Source organism: Mandrillus leucophaeus, unplaced genomic scaffold (assembly GCF_000951045.1).
Source record: "Mandrillus leucophaeus isolate KB7577 unplaced genomic scaffold, Mleu.le_1.0 Scaffold259, whole genome shotgun sequence".
NCBI classification, from domain to species: domain Eukaryota; kingdom Metazoa; phylum Chordata; class Mammalia; order Primates; family Cercopithecidae; genus Mandrillus; species Mandrillus leucophaeus.
Window position 1 is genome coordinate 4,103,390 of NW_012102687.1, and position 15,697 is coordinate 4,119,086.

Below are 15,697 nucleotides of genomic sequence, written 5' to 3' on the forward strand. Positions count from 1 at the left end.
GAAGGTAGGGGAGGGGAGGGGAGGGGGAAAGGACATCCTTCTGTCAGCAAGGGGCTGGGAAAGTAAAGTTATGTGGTAGAGTGAAAGAAATGACCTGTAGTATTTATATGAGAGAAACCCAGATCTGAGAAGAGGAGCTGCTCATCCCTGCTTTAAGAGTTGCTTACTCAGCACAGAAGTAGAAAATGTCTTTAGTTTGAAAGTTCAAAGACACTTTAAGCAGAATGGAAAACCAATGCTAAAGAACAAAAATATAAAGAACACTATATACAAACATGTATATTTAATGGCTATTATAAATGCTAAAAATAGTGTTTAATACTATTTATATTATGAACTATGTCAACCATTAGGGAAATAGAGATAGTAAATTAGATTTTGACTCACTCAAATTTCTGGGCAATTGATGACATCTTTTACTTCATTTTTCTCTCCCAACCCCCAATAATAAAGGCTTGTTAATTGATCTATTTTTTCAGGTATAATCTATGTAATAAATCTAAGGAAAAGTTAACAAATTAAGACCGCTATTTCTGGATTAAACCTTTTAACAGGTTTTTGGGATTCTAATAGCACCAGTATTTCTCTATATATATGAGGTAAAACATACCCTTAGATACTAAAGATACATAGGCACACACACACACACATGCACACACACACACCATGTTATGTATACACACACACTATATATATGTGAAACTGACCCAATTGTCCTATAGAATTGATGTTTATCATTTCTTTTGAATAAACAAAACAAATCAACCCTCAAAGCCTTGGGACTTGAGAAATTCACATTTGTCTTAGGTGAGTTCCTTTCTCAGGAAACCAACCAGTAGGCCTCCCAGATAGTATCAAGGAGCTGAAACTGACCAGATCACTGCATGTGGACAATAAGATGCCAGACCCTTCACCCACAGATTGCCTAACGAACTACCTGCTTCCTGTTGACTAACTCCTCTTCCTTACCCCTCACTAATTCCTGTTTTTCTGCATGTAGGTACATTTCTGCTATATAAACCCCTAATTGTAGTCAGAGAGATGGATTTCAGACTGATCTGCCATCTCCTCGGCTGCAGCACCCAACTAAAGTCTTCTTCCTTGGCAATACTTGTCTCCCTCATTTCCTTTCTGTGCGGCAAGCAGCAGGACCTAGGTGGAACCCCCAGTGTTTTGGCAACATACACACACAATACATACATACACACACACATATATACATACATACACACACACACACACACACGCTGAACTCAGTTGTCAAGAGTGACTCATGCTACACCTGCATGCCTATACTCTTATCCACAAAGGACATCTCTAACTAATCATAACATCCTTACTTAAGTAACCTGAACATGACCTCCTAAATTTCCTCAAGACAGTGCTGCAAGAGGTCTCTAACAATCAATGAGGGTTAGCGTAAGAATGGAAACCTATTTTCTACCCCAAGTGTTGAGAGGTTCTCTGAATAATAGCACCCTATTTTCTTATCATCTGATGGTATATTCTCAATGGCAGCTTCTGAAATTGGCTTCTAACAGTAGATTACTTGGTGAGTTTAAGTGGAAAGAGAAAACTGGGGAGAACTGATCAGCAGCTGCTTCTCCTGGTTGTAGCAGCAGGCATCAGTGACTTCCTTATCCTTCCTTTGTGGCAAATGTATGCCACTACTGATATTTTCTAAGGATGGGGGCTTCTAGAACTTTTTCTGTCAGCTAATATTTTAAGATCACCATGGGTCTCTGACATAGATATTGGTTTCTTTTTTATGTAATCAACCAATGTCGACTTCTATTTGCTTCATCTAAAACCCAGTTCCAGCAGGTTTCTTTTTAGCTGTCTTTAGACAACTACTTACAAAGAAGAGTCACATACTAAAACTTAAAGACAACGTCCTCCCATCATTTCTATTAAAATTAACAAGTCTGTTCCACACCAAATCAGGCTCTTAACTATTCCTTGGTCTATCTTTGGTCATATTTTTATGACTTGCACCTTACAATAAGATTAACACTCTAACTGAAAAAAGAAGACATGCACCGCTACAAGTTGCGACATAGAGCCCATGATTTCACCTGGCAGTGTGTAAGCTTTGGGGAAAATGGCAACTTGGTAAAAGTATAAATTCTTCACATACCCTCTTAAAGGTACTGTGCAGAAATAACTGTTGAAAATCGCCTTAATAAAAACCCTGGTGCCCCAAATAATTACTCAAAGAGTGCAAACTATATTTTAAAAGTCAGTTAAAATTACATATGTTAATCAGTTTGATTTAGCCTTTCCATTAAAAGTCTTTCTGGATTTTAGATACATATAGCGAAGTATAATCTATAGAATATTCAAATTTGCTAAAATTTGATAAAGCAAAATACATTCATATTTTATTTTAGTATCCAAATTCAGATATTAGGAGTCTAGTACTCAGTCCTTTTCATTTCATATTTCCAAAAATACATTATGGCAATAGCTATCCAGTTGTGATGATCATGAACCTTGGTTTAAAAAAATAACACACACACACACACACACACACACACACACACACACAAATGTAACCAAGAAACTCTATGTAACAGAGGACCAAAAAGATATTGGAACTACAATTACTAGTAGGGAATGTTGACATGATGCCAGTTCACAAGATTTTGCTCAATTCTTGAATACAATTCCAAAATCAATCAGTGTCAAAATAAACACAAATGACATCTGATAATTCAGACTCTTAAAGAAAATACCATATCTAAAAATCCTGGTTAAGTAATCCTTTACTGTTAATGATGGCTGGCCATGTTCTCTTAATTAATCTTTACCCCATTCTACCATTTCTTTATCCTTTTCCTAGTTTCTTTATTCGTACTTTGCTTTCCCTATAAATTTTCAGTCTGTAAAAATCTGTAGGTGAGCACGGTTTCTTCTATTTTGCTTCTATTTAAGCCATTGACTGAAAGTGAAGTTCCTATAGCAATGAAGGTCCTCAAATTAAAAAAAAAAAAAAACATTTATTGTTATAAGAAAAATTCTGTTTATCAAGCTATTGTTAAGCATGTGCCAAGTCCTTTAGAAAATTCTGGCTAATTGACCACTGTGCCATTATAAATATTACTTTTTTAAAAAAGATTAATTCCTATAAGTAATTCTAGAAGATTCTAGCAAATGTTGCTTATTCTGCCTTCAAACCACCCATAACAATTAACATGGACAAAGACACTAACATGTCTCACAAGTGCTGTCTACTAACATGATATTTAATTTCCTGTAGGCAAGGATATTGTTATAGTTCAGATGTTTTGTCCCCTACAAATCTCATGTTGAAAGATAACCTCCAATGTTGGAGGTGGGCCTAATGGGAGGTGTTGAGATCTGGCGGGGGCAGGTCTTTCATGGATGGGTTGGTGCTGCCATTGTGGTAATGAGTGACTTTTTACTCTATGTGAAATCTGATTGTTTAAAGAACTTGGCATCTCTCCTGCTCCCTCTTGTCATGTGATATGCCAGTTCCCCTTTTGCCTTCTGCAATGACCATAAATTTCCTGAGGCCTCATCAGAAGCTGAGCAGATGCTGGTGCCATGTTTACACATCCTGCAGAACTGTGAGCCAAATAAACCTCTTTGGGTTACCCAGTCAGTCATTCCTTTATAGCAATGCAAAATGGACTAACTCAGATATATTTAGTATGGCCTATGAACTCTAGCTCTTGTCTAAGATCTTTGCATTTGAAATGTAAATTCTTATTAAATCCAACAGATAACACTTCAGAAATCATCCGAACATGGAATATATTGTTCAGAGAGTGGAGTAAGATGTTTATATGGCACAACAACCAGGGAATAGACAAAAGCCTAGAAAAGTTTATCATAACATATCAGCTTTCTCGAGAAATGACTGCCTTTCAGAGGTTTTCTTCTTTTTAATCAATACATTTTTATTAAACGTTGTCTTTGTTTTCCAAAACTTGTTCCTTAGCAACATCTTCAAGGACTCCTTCAGTAAAAACAGACATTTTTAGATTTGGGTCAGTAGTAAAAATTCCTGGTTTTGGTCAAGAATGCCATGAATCCACACAATTTTGGATATACTTAAAGTGAGATAAATGAGAAGATTCTAGAACATAGATGTTGGATGAATGATGTAAAGAAACTTAAATGGTTTGTTTGAGGTGTGTATTAACTTATGAATGTCTGGATATTTAATAAATTTATGTTGAATTTTCAAACTTCTGACATTCAAACATCATTAATCATGACATTTATTGCAGCCATTAGTGTCTCACTCAGGGCTGGCCCACATGAAAAGTAATCTGATTTCCTGATTTATTGATGAAAATCTCTTTGTTATTCGATAGGATAAATTATTTGTGCTCTGAGTGTTTCTATTTAGACACTATATTATTGCCTCATAAAACGATGTGATGGAACAGTTCCTGCCAAAAACAGTATAAAATAAGCAACTGTTAGGTTTTATGTGCACACAATTAGAAAGTGAAATTCCATTACAAGTTAATTACAGAGATAAATTCCAATTTAGAATCTGTCACAGAGGTCAAATACATACATTTTATTATTAGAGTTTACCTGGAGAGATAATAATGAATTTCAAGTAATTTGTTACGAACTTTATTTTTAAAAACTGTGGGAGTGCCTGAAGTGTTGTGTGCTTTGCAAAAGTAAAGCACTAATTTCAAGTTTTTCCCAGGGTATAAATGCTTCCACTAACCACAGGGATTGTACCAAAAGTCACTGCATATAAACGCCTCTTTGAAACTTCTGTGTCTGCAAATAGGTCGTTACATATCACAAGCAACGTCATTCCTTTCTTCTCGTGGAGAACAGGTATTCTTCAAAAGAGCAGCAAAGTCTAATTGGAAAAAATAAATTTCAGCTGTGAGTGTTCTGACCTTGCCCTACTCTGGTGGTCTTGAGCTTGGTCCTCTTTAAGCTTGACTCTGCTCTGGGTACACCCTGACCTTGGTTCTTTTTGAGGAATAAACTGACCAGGAGTAAACAAGAGTGTTGATTATTTTCTACTCTAGACTTGGACCATTTCAACAAGACATGAAAATAGAATAGTTCGTTTCTTGAAATACATGTTTATAAAAACCACACATTTTCATAAAGAAAATATATCTGTAGACAAGTAGCTATCTCCAAAAGATGTTCATGTTCTAATGCCCAGAATCTAGAAATATGTTACTTAGCAAAGGAGAATTAGGGTAGCAAATAGAATTATGGTTGTTAATCAGCTGATATCCTGGACCATCTGAGTGGACCCAAAGTAATCACAAGTGTCCTTGAATGGGAATAGGAGGTCAAAAGTGTCAGTGGTGGAGTGCTGTGATGTGAGAAAGACTTGACCAGCCATTGCTGGCTTGGAAGATGAAAGAAAATCACAATCCAAGGATCTTTCAAAACTGGAAAAGGAAAGGAGATAGATTCTTCCTAGAGCCTCCAGAAAGAATATGATGCTGACATTTGATTTGAGCCCAAGGAGATCCACTTTGGACTTTTGCCCTCCAGAACTGTAAGAAAATAAATGTGAATTATTTTAAGACATTGTGTGCAGTAATTTGTAGTAACAGCAATAGAAACTAAGTCAGTGATGAATAGGAGAGCTAAGATAGTTCTAAGGAGAAAAAAACACTACAGAAGCTCCTCTATTTGAATTTTGAAAGACTGGTTGCAAGTTCATTTGTTCTTTAAGTTCAAAATTACAATATGAAAACTACCACCAATGCCACCAGTTGTGTGGTGACAGGGGTGATATCCTTTGTTCTCAGACAGAAATTATTCTTATCTATGAAATTTTATAAACTGAAAGATTGAAAATAGAGGTACTTTTTAATGTTACAAACAATAGTCCTTTCCTGGAGCAATACTTCCTATGCTGTACTTGTCTCAGACTAAAGAAATTGTGCTCAGAATTGGGCATATTCTTTATCTACATTTCTGGGCTTGCAATGCTCACAGGATTTGACTCTGAAAACAGCTCCATCATATTCCCCAAGGACTCATCCAAGCACAAGAGCAAGCCTCTCCTACTCCACTGAAGCCACTACATGCAAAGGAGGCACTGAGTGCTGGCCGAAATGCTTTTCAGGTTATTTCATGTTGTGACTTTATTTAAAATAGGAAAATAAAATTAAAAGTATCTCTTTCTAACTCATTCCCCCCCCCCATAAAAATATTGGCCAACGTCCTAATTCCCTAGCCTCTAAACACCTTAAGCTTTTACTTCATGTGTTTATAGAACTGCAGCTTTCTTGGCGTTTCCAATTATTCAGTTTTTATTGACCTTTGTCCTTCACAATCTTACTAAGAATTTCTTGGTTGGGCAGCTCTTGTTAGCTTCTATAATTCTAACCATATCTATACACTCATTCATTCTATATATTTAATGCCTACTGTTTGCCAAGCATTATTCTGAGTCCTGCAGTTGCAATATGAATAAGAATGATAAAATCCTTGCCCTTATGGAATGTTTATGTTCTAATGGAAACAGGGGAAGATAGAAAATAAACAAATAAACATGTACCTACATATATACATACATTAAGCATTGTGATTGCAGGTAGTGATACTTGGTGTAAGTCAAATTAAACCATGGGAACCAGAGTGATGTAGAGGAGATTGCTTTATCTAAGATGGGTATCATAATTACTCTGAATTTTAAAAATATATATTTTATTTTGTCATTTTTAACTTTCTGCTGTCCCATATTTCCAGATAATCAGAAATGAGGACTAAGCTCTGATTTTTTATCTTACCGAAATTCCTACCTAAGGGGTCTAGAGAGTCATGTTCTACAAACCAGGAATTCTCATCAGATGGGTTTTATTTGATCCTATATATTGTGACATACTTTTCAGTCTGACTCTGGCATAACATTATGAGACAAGGAAAAAACTATTTAACCCCAAAATACATTTCCTTGACATACCTTGAAATTGCCCTTTAAAGTCTCTTGTGGGAAAAATCCATGTTCTATAGAGAATCCTCTTCCCCCTTTGTTTCCCTTCTTTCCTTCTCAGATCCAGGAGATAATCAACTAAGAGCCAGGCACCCTTTCAAGTTCGATAAAAACAATCTACAAACTGCTCTCTCAAAAGTCTGCTATCTAAGAGCTTATCTGCACGATAAAACTTGGTCTCCACAATCCTTTATGTTTAACCTGAACATTCCTTTCTATTGATCCTAGGCCTTTAGACAAACTCAACCAATTGTCAACCAGAAAATGTTTAAATTTACCTATAGCCTGGAAGACCATCCCTACCCCCTCCACCCAGTTTGAGTTGTTCCACTTTCCTAAACCAAACCAATGGATTTCTTAATAGTATTTTATTGATGTCTCTTGCCTTCCTAAAATATATAAAACCAAGCTGTACCCCACACCTTGGGCACATGCTCTCAGAACCTCCCGAAAGCTGTGTCATAGGCCATGATCACGTATATTTAGCGCAGAATAAATCTCTTCAAATATTTTATAGAGTTTGACTCTTTTCATCAACAGAAAATATATATAAACTGGCATTTTAGGTGAAAATAATGATTACATTGCATATACTAATGCACACAAACAGAGACACACAAATCTTCACTAACCATCAACCACTAAAGCAGTCACTTAGACTACCTTAGATTTACAAATCTGTTAATTTTATTACACCTATTTTCTTTTTATTGACTTAAAAACCATCCCTACCCTTTCAAACAATAAAACTTTCTAACACATCTTATAGAAGGAATAACTCGAACTCAAGTACCCATCCAGGTGGAAAAATAAAGAACCATTGAGATAAAATCAAAATATATAAACACAGGTTGTTAAATTAAATTTGAAATGTTGAAATTAGACTATTACTCACACAATAGCACTTGTATGAGAATATAATAATAATTTAATAAAGAAAATCCACCCACATGGGAAAAGTAATTTGGCCAACTTTGATTAAAAATGGATTAACTTTTTACAAATTAGCACTTAGGAATAAATGATACTTTTATGCAAAAGAGTTCTCCATAGACAAACTATGCTGATTTATACATCATACAAATAACCAAAATTAAAAATTAAAAAGAAAAATTCATCACAGATTAAAAAGCTATCTCTTCTTGTGCATTTAAAATATAATTTGACTTTTTAAATCTTAATTTATGCTTTTAAAACAAATATGCTATTAACAAAAATCAGAAAAAACAACATGTATGATATATACATATATAACAATATATACAAAGTATGATACATTAAAATATTAAGGACTTTTCTTTGAAGTCTTAAGTTTATTGTTAATGACAGATTCAGAAATAGCTTTCTAAACTGTAAACAGCCAGAGAAGTGTGATTACTCTATTTACCTGTTCTATATTGTCTTTTCTGCCACTCAAGAGCTAGCCTAAATGTAAATTGGGTACATTGCACACATTTTGGGTTATATATGTGAAATATTTTTAAACAAATATTATTTCAAAAGACAATATAATTAAATACATGTACTTATGTGTGTTTTATGAAGTAAATATTAACAATAATAGGCTTCATAGATAGCTATTTAAATGTGAAAAATATCTTGCCATTTGCCATCAGGTCATTTAAAAGGAAAAGAAAAAATTTCTACTCATGCTGTAAAATTTGGGCATGGATGCCTTGAAAAATCCCTAAGGTAGAATTAGATCTTTTAGAAATGGAACAAATTCTAAAACTCATTTAGCCTCTATCCACATTATATAGATGAGGAAACTGGTTTACAGATATGTTAAGGGTTTTGATTCAAGTAATTCAAGTAATTAGTGACACCGTGTGATTAACTTCATGACCCAAACTCTGAGCCTGGGTCTTTTCCAACTTCGTCATATTTTGCTGTACTCATTGTGAAACAGGAGAGTTCCCTGACCCCCCCTCCTCTTGCAGGTCATACAACAGGGGTGTGGCTCTCTGTTCAGCCACCACAAGCTGAAACCCCTTACGGGATGGGAAGCATGCAGATGGGCAGGTGCTGGAACTGAGGGGAGCTCTTCTGGGCTCTGGCCCCACAGCAGCCTCTAAGGGTAGGTGTCTGAGACTCCCAAAGCCCAAGTGGGTGTGTGTTACAGTGAACTCTTTTAGCCTTGCCATCCATGGATGCCTTAAGGATTAACCAGCTCAGTGGACCCTCCCCCTTTTTGCAAGGGCAGGGGGCCATTGTGCCAGTTTCTGTATCCCAAGATCTTGTCCAGCCTCCCAGAAGACTCGGGTCACACATGGACTTGAAGGATGAATGTGGGGGTTTTATTGAGTGGCGGAGGTGGCTCTCAGCAGGCTGGATGGGGAGCTGGACAGGGAATGGAGCGGGAAGATGATCTTCCCCTAGAGTTTGGCCATCCAGCAGCTGATTCTCGGACTGTCCCCAGCCAAATTCCTCCCAACATTCCTTTGCTTCTCATCCTCTCTGCCACACCATTCTGTCATTTGTCTGTTTGTCTCCTCGTCAGCTTCTGGAGCCTGGGGTGTGGGGTTTATATGGGCATAAGATGGGGGTGTGGTGGGCCAAAAGGCAACTTTTTGGCTGTGACAAGAGAAATGCCTGTTCTTACTTAGGGCTGTGGGTATCTAGGCTTAAGGGTGGGGCTTTTGCCAGGGAACCACTGTCTTCTTCCCAGTATTTCCCTGTCTCCTGTCCATATCAATTGGAAATCTCTTACCTGTTCATTATAATTTATCAAACTAAACTTTCAAAAAAACAAAAAGAAGTGCATTTTTAATTTTTCATATAGTTAGCATTACTCAACATTTCAAGAATACCAATAATTTATTAAAATTCCACTAACTTTACTGAAGAGCTAATAATGTGATTTAATTTCCTGAGTTCAAAGAAAGATTTTGATGCAGCAAAATATATGTTCTCTAGCCTTGGTTCTCTACACAATTAACAGTTCTTGTTAGGGCTATGGATTTAGGAATTTCTATTACAAGAATTTTTTCAAAGAAAATCGAATACCACATGTTCTCATTTACAAGTGGAAGCTAAATAATGTGTATACATTGACATAGAGGATGGAATAATAGATGTGGAGACTTGGTGGGGGGAAGGGATGAGAAATTACTTAATGGGTATAATGTACACTATTCGGGTGATGGTTATAGACTTCACCACTGTACAATGTATTCATGTAATAAAACTGAACTTGTACCCCTTAAATTTATGCAAAAATTTTTAAAGAGATTTTTGTGTAAAGCAAATCTTATTATCCATAACCTGTTTCTCTTCATCTTACTTTCTCCCTCAAAAGGATTTCCATCTTTCAGTTGTGATACAAAGTAGCATATATTAGTGGTAATAAATCATAATTTGGGGGGAAAGTGTCTATTTCTGTAATGAAAAATTATCAAAAGACTTAATGGACTGTTTCAATCAGCTTTAGGTCATTAAAATCAGAGGTTTTTTCAAAGATGGTTTATAGACTATTTACTCCAGAATTACCTAGGGCTCTTGTTGAAATGGGAAATCTGGGTCCAATTTTAACCCTACTGAATTTAACTTTTAGAGGTGAGGCCCCCAGTTCTACATTTTTAACAAGAACTCCAAAAATTTTTCTTGCACAAAACTATTGAAGTTTTTGAAGACAATGACAGCTTCATATTTGTCTTAGATCTTCATTGTTTATTTTAAAAAAGTCTAGTACGTAGTCCCAAACTAGTATTTAATTAATTAAACAAAATTAACTCTGATTTCAGTAGGAAAATGAGGGAGGAACGGAGTCCATAGAGAAATGGGGAAGATAAAACTCAAATTCTTGGTTTTTTTTATTTTTATTTTTGGAGACAGGGTCTCACTCTGTTGCTCAGGCTGGAATGCAGTGGCACCATCTCTGCTCACTGCAACCTCTGCCTTCTGGGCTCAAGCCATCCTCCCATCTCAGCCTCCTACGTAGCTAGGACCACAGGCACACACCATCACATCTGGCTAATTTTTGTATTTTTTAAAGAAGGAGTTTCACCATGTTGCCCAGGTCGGTCTCGAACTCCTGAGCTCAAGCAATCCACTCACTTTGGCCTCCCAAAGTGCTGGGATTACAGGTGTGAGTCACCATGGCCCGGCCTTAATTCTTGTCATTTTATGGGAGATGAATACTGTCACATATATCCCATCCTAATTCAGGAGTTCTCCATGCTATGCCCATGTATCTGTTTATAGGCCCATTTGGAGTACCTGTGATCTGGAAAAACTTCACCAGCTGGAGACATGCTGCTCATTTGATCTTCAAAGCATCTCACCACTATACTAGTTTTTTCAAATGAAATAATTGAGGTTTGTTCATGCATTAAAGGACTCGATTACATTCTGCACCTAAACAATTATGCTAAGACTAGAAATCAATTATATTTGAACTTCAGTTTAAGTATTTTTCCTCTAACTTTGCTACTTCTCTCACTCTTATAAATTGCTTTTTGTATTTCTGATATATACGCACATTTAAATGTATTTATTTCTCCATAGGTGGAAAATCTTAAGAACTAGAATTTATAAATGTAAATATTTACAATATTAAAAGATATTATGGTATATATTAACATGTTTTCATATATTTATATAATTCATATTTATTTTCAATAAACCTAAAATTAGCACATTAGAAAATATAGTTCTTTAAATTGATGTTAAGGTAGCTATATTCACATCTTTAAAGACAACTTCTGGGCACAACATTATTCAGGATTAAACAAAATATTTTTCCTTAAAAAAATAAAAGGAGGCTTCATAGTTTGTGAAAATAATGCATATTGCTCTGTGTTGAAAAACTGTTCCATACATCTTATTACTTTGCATACTGTATTAGTTTCCTAGGGCTACAATAATAAAATACCACAAACTGAGTAGATTAAAACAACAGAAACATACTGTTTCACAGTTCTGGAAGCTTGAAATCAAGGTGTCAGCAGGGCCATGCTTGCTCTGAAATCTGCAGGGGAGTCCTTTGTCTCTGTCTAGCGTCTGGGTATTTCTTGACTTGGATCTGTGTAACTCCAGACTCTGTCCTCATCCCGGCATGGTGCTCTCCTTGTGTGTGTTTGTGTGTTCCCATGATCCTCTTCTTAAAAAGACACCAGTATACAGGATTAGGAGCCCACCCTATTCCACTATGACCTCATCTTAACTAATTACAAATTTCCAAATAGGGACACATTCTGAGGTACTTGAAGTTGTGATTACAACATATATTTTTCTTTTCTGAGAGAGGGATTACAAATCAACCCAAAATACATATGAAAAAACAGCTACAACAGCAGCAACTTCAATGGCAATTCCAGCAATGGTTTTCCAAAGCTGTTTTTGATGATTCTTCAGAAACATGTTTTAGTCATTACTATTCTTAGTAATTGCTTCTACTTTCACTTGGCTAAATTCATCAGTAGCACACAGGGAAAGTATTTGCATGCACTTGATGCTATATTTGAAATAAAACAGAAATGACAAGTTCTTACGTTAAAAAAAAAAAAACTTCTGTTTAATCAGTGGCATGCTTAGATATAAGTCAATGTTTTAATTAGCTAAAAAAGACTCTTCCTATTATATTTCAACACCTAATCAAATAAGTACTGCACTTCATGGCCAAGAACTATAAGTACAATTTTCATGAGGACAAATTCATTTTTAAAGTGATAATGCCTATGTATTTTTCCTTTAATAAAGGAAATTTGAACCAAATATGTGAATATGAAGAGTGAAAAAAGGTCAAGTGTGGTGGCTCATGCCTGTATCTCAGCACTTTGGGAGGCCAAGGCAGGTGGATCGCCTGAGGTCAGGAGTTCGAGACCAGCCTGACCAATATGATGAAACTCTGTCTCTACTAAAAATACAAAAGTCAGCCAAGTGTGGTGGGGGGTCACCTGTAATCCCAGCTACTTAGGATGCTAAGACAGGCGAATCACTTGAACCAGGGAGGTAGAGGTTGCAGTGATCTGCAACTCCAGGCTGGGTAACAGAGTGAGACTCCATCTCAAAATAATAATAATAAATTAAAAATAAATGAATAAAAAGTGAAAGAATTGCTTTAATTCTAATCATCTCATTTAACTGTTCCACAATCCTCTCCCCAGCCAGACTGACCTGTGTGTTGCCATATTTGCTATTTCTATTACCACATCTGTTTCCAACTATGCTCCACCAAAAATGTACTTTTTAGCCTCCATTCCCTCTATTCTTCCTATTCTTCAAGGCGCAGTTTAAATGACATCTTCAGCATGGACATGTCTACTTCTGAGAATCATTCTCCTCCTAAACATTCATCACAATAATAGTCACAGTAGTTAGAAATGGTACATGTATATTTCTAGAAATACTTATGCTTTTTCATGCCAAGGTTTAGTGTGCCTGAGATTCCAATAACAGCACTGTGGTTAAGAACACAGGCCCTGCAATTAGACAAACTTTTCTATTTCACGATTGACTAGTGTGGCAATGGCCAAATTACTTAATCTCTTCAAGTTGGTTTTGCTCTTGTACAAAATGGAGATAATAAAGTAATTAATTTTGTAAGGCTAATATAACAAATACTGCACATGCTGTTGCTGCTAAAACACGTTAACTTGAAACTGTTGGGCATTAGCAATTATACACAGTCATACAAATATTAGGTTGGTGCAAAGGTAATCGTGGATTTTGCTTTTGTACCAACCTAATATTTATTTCATCTCCATTAAATAATTGCACAAACTATTAATATCATATATAATTTTCTTTACCACAAAACGTCTATGTTAAAAAATTACAAATTTAATTTATTTTCATTTGTTCTTTGAATAAATGTTTCTCTCCTTTTTAATAAACCAATGGGTAAAAGACACAATTGAGGAAGAATTGAAAAATGAATGAATTCACTAGAATTTTGTTACTGTACTTTACTTGACAATAGGTTTTCTTAAGTGTTGGAAATGAAGAGGAAAGTAGTGTTAATAGGATTTTCCTCATGTAGCAGATCATTGCAGCAGGTTCTCAATATGAGCTTCTGCATTAGTACAGGTGATACTTGTAAATTTGTGTGGAAACGTTTTTAATATTAGTGTAAAGGAGCTATAAAGGAAATATTTATGAAACATTTCTGGGGAAAATTATTAGCGATGGAAGGAATGTAAGCTAGCAGGAAATCTAGTATAGTGGAAAGAGAAGTGAATTTAGACTCAGCATTGGAGCTAAACTGCCACTTAAGAGCTGCCTGACTCCAGTAAATTGTATCTCTTCTCTGGACCTCATTCTTCATCTGTAACACTAAATTTAATCACCATGGTAAATATATGACAGTCAGTGTTTTGACCTATAAAATGGCTTTAAAAATCACCACTTATGCCTTTTAACACCTTTCCTATTGAACCAGGACCTAGCTTTAGCATTTTTTTAAACATACTTAAGACACACTCTATTTTTTTATTATTGTTAGATGCTACAAAGTGTTAATTTTATTAGCTGCCCTAATCATGGATAAATTATAAAGGTTCTATTACTTTTCAAATTCCATATTTTTATTAGAAATACAGCCATGTGTCACTTAACGATGGGGATATGTTCTGAGAAACACATCCTTGGGTGATTTCCTCATCTTGTGAATATCAGAGTGCACTTCCACAAACCTAGGTGGTATAATCTACTACACACCTAGGCTAAATGGGATAGCCTAGTCCTCCTAGGTTACAAACCTGTATAGCATGTGACTCTACTGAATGCTGTAGGCAATTGGAACACAACGGTATTTGTGTATTTAAGCATATCTAAACATAGAAAAGGTAAAGTAAAAATATGGTATTATAATTTTATTGGATCACAGTCACATATGTGGTATGTTGTTGACCATAGGTCATCATGTGGCACATGAATATATGCTAAAATTGCACTATTATAATATGACCTGAGATTTCTTGTGTGAATATTGGCTTTATAAAATGTTTTACATTAAAAAAATCCATAAAATATCCATTATCAGAAAATAACTTTGGATATAATTTTTATGTGCTACTTTTAAAATAAGAGGTACAGCATGATACAATATTAATGTATGAATTCAACCACTGACAGTAGTGCTTTCTCTTTCTCTCATTACAAAACTCCAACTGACAGGTACACTTTCATCACAACTCAGCTTAAGCTATAACTTCTCCATGAAGCTTTTAAAGATTAAGCCAAGTAAAAAATTTTAAAGATCAGAAAGCATGTAATAAGATAACAGAAGACAGACCACACAGTTAGAAGACATGAAATCTCAGATTCAATAAGAGTAAACTTAACTCTATGCTCTTTACAAAAGACATACCTAATACAAAAAAATGACAAACATATAAGAATAACATGATAGTTTTTGATACCAGCACTTTGGCTGACAAGGTATATTAAGTGATTATTTAACTGAACCCACTTACCAATTGATATAGTTTGGATGTGTGTCCCCTCCAAATCTCATATTGAAATATAAACCTTAGTGTTGGAGGTGAGGCCTGGTGGGACGTGATTGAATCATGGGGGCAGATTTCTCATGAAGAGCTTAGCATCATCCCCTTTGGTACTGTCCTCATGATAGGGAGTGAGTTCTTCTACGATCTGTTTGTTTAAAAATATGTAAAACCTCCCTGCTCACTCTATTGCTTCTGCTCCAGCCATGCGATGTGTCTGCTCCCCCTTCACCTTCTGCCATGATTGTAAGTTTTCTGAGGCCTCCCCAGAAGCCAAATAGATGCC

The 15,697-nt window shown here is 35.6% G+C and overlaps 1 pseudogene across 1 annotated transcript in view; it reads left to right on the top strand.

The window, feature by feature from the left end:
- Positions 1-2,034: 2,034 nt before the first annotated feature.
- Positions 2,035-15,697, top strand: part of LOC105542438 — a 43,991-nt pseudogene continuing 30,328 nt past the window's right edge. The window contains exon 1 of the transcript XR_001006471.1: positions 2,035-2,112. The product of XR_001006471.1 is annotated as a 78 kDa glucose-regulated protein pseudogene (transcript). The remainder of the gene's footprint in view (positions 2,113-15,697) is intronic.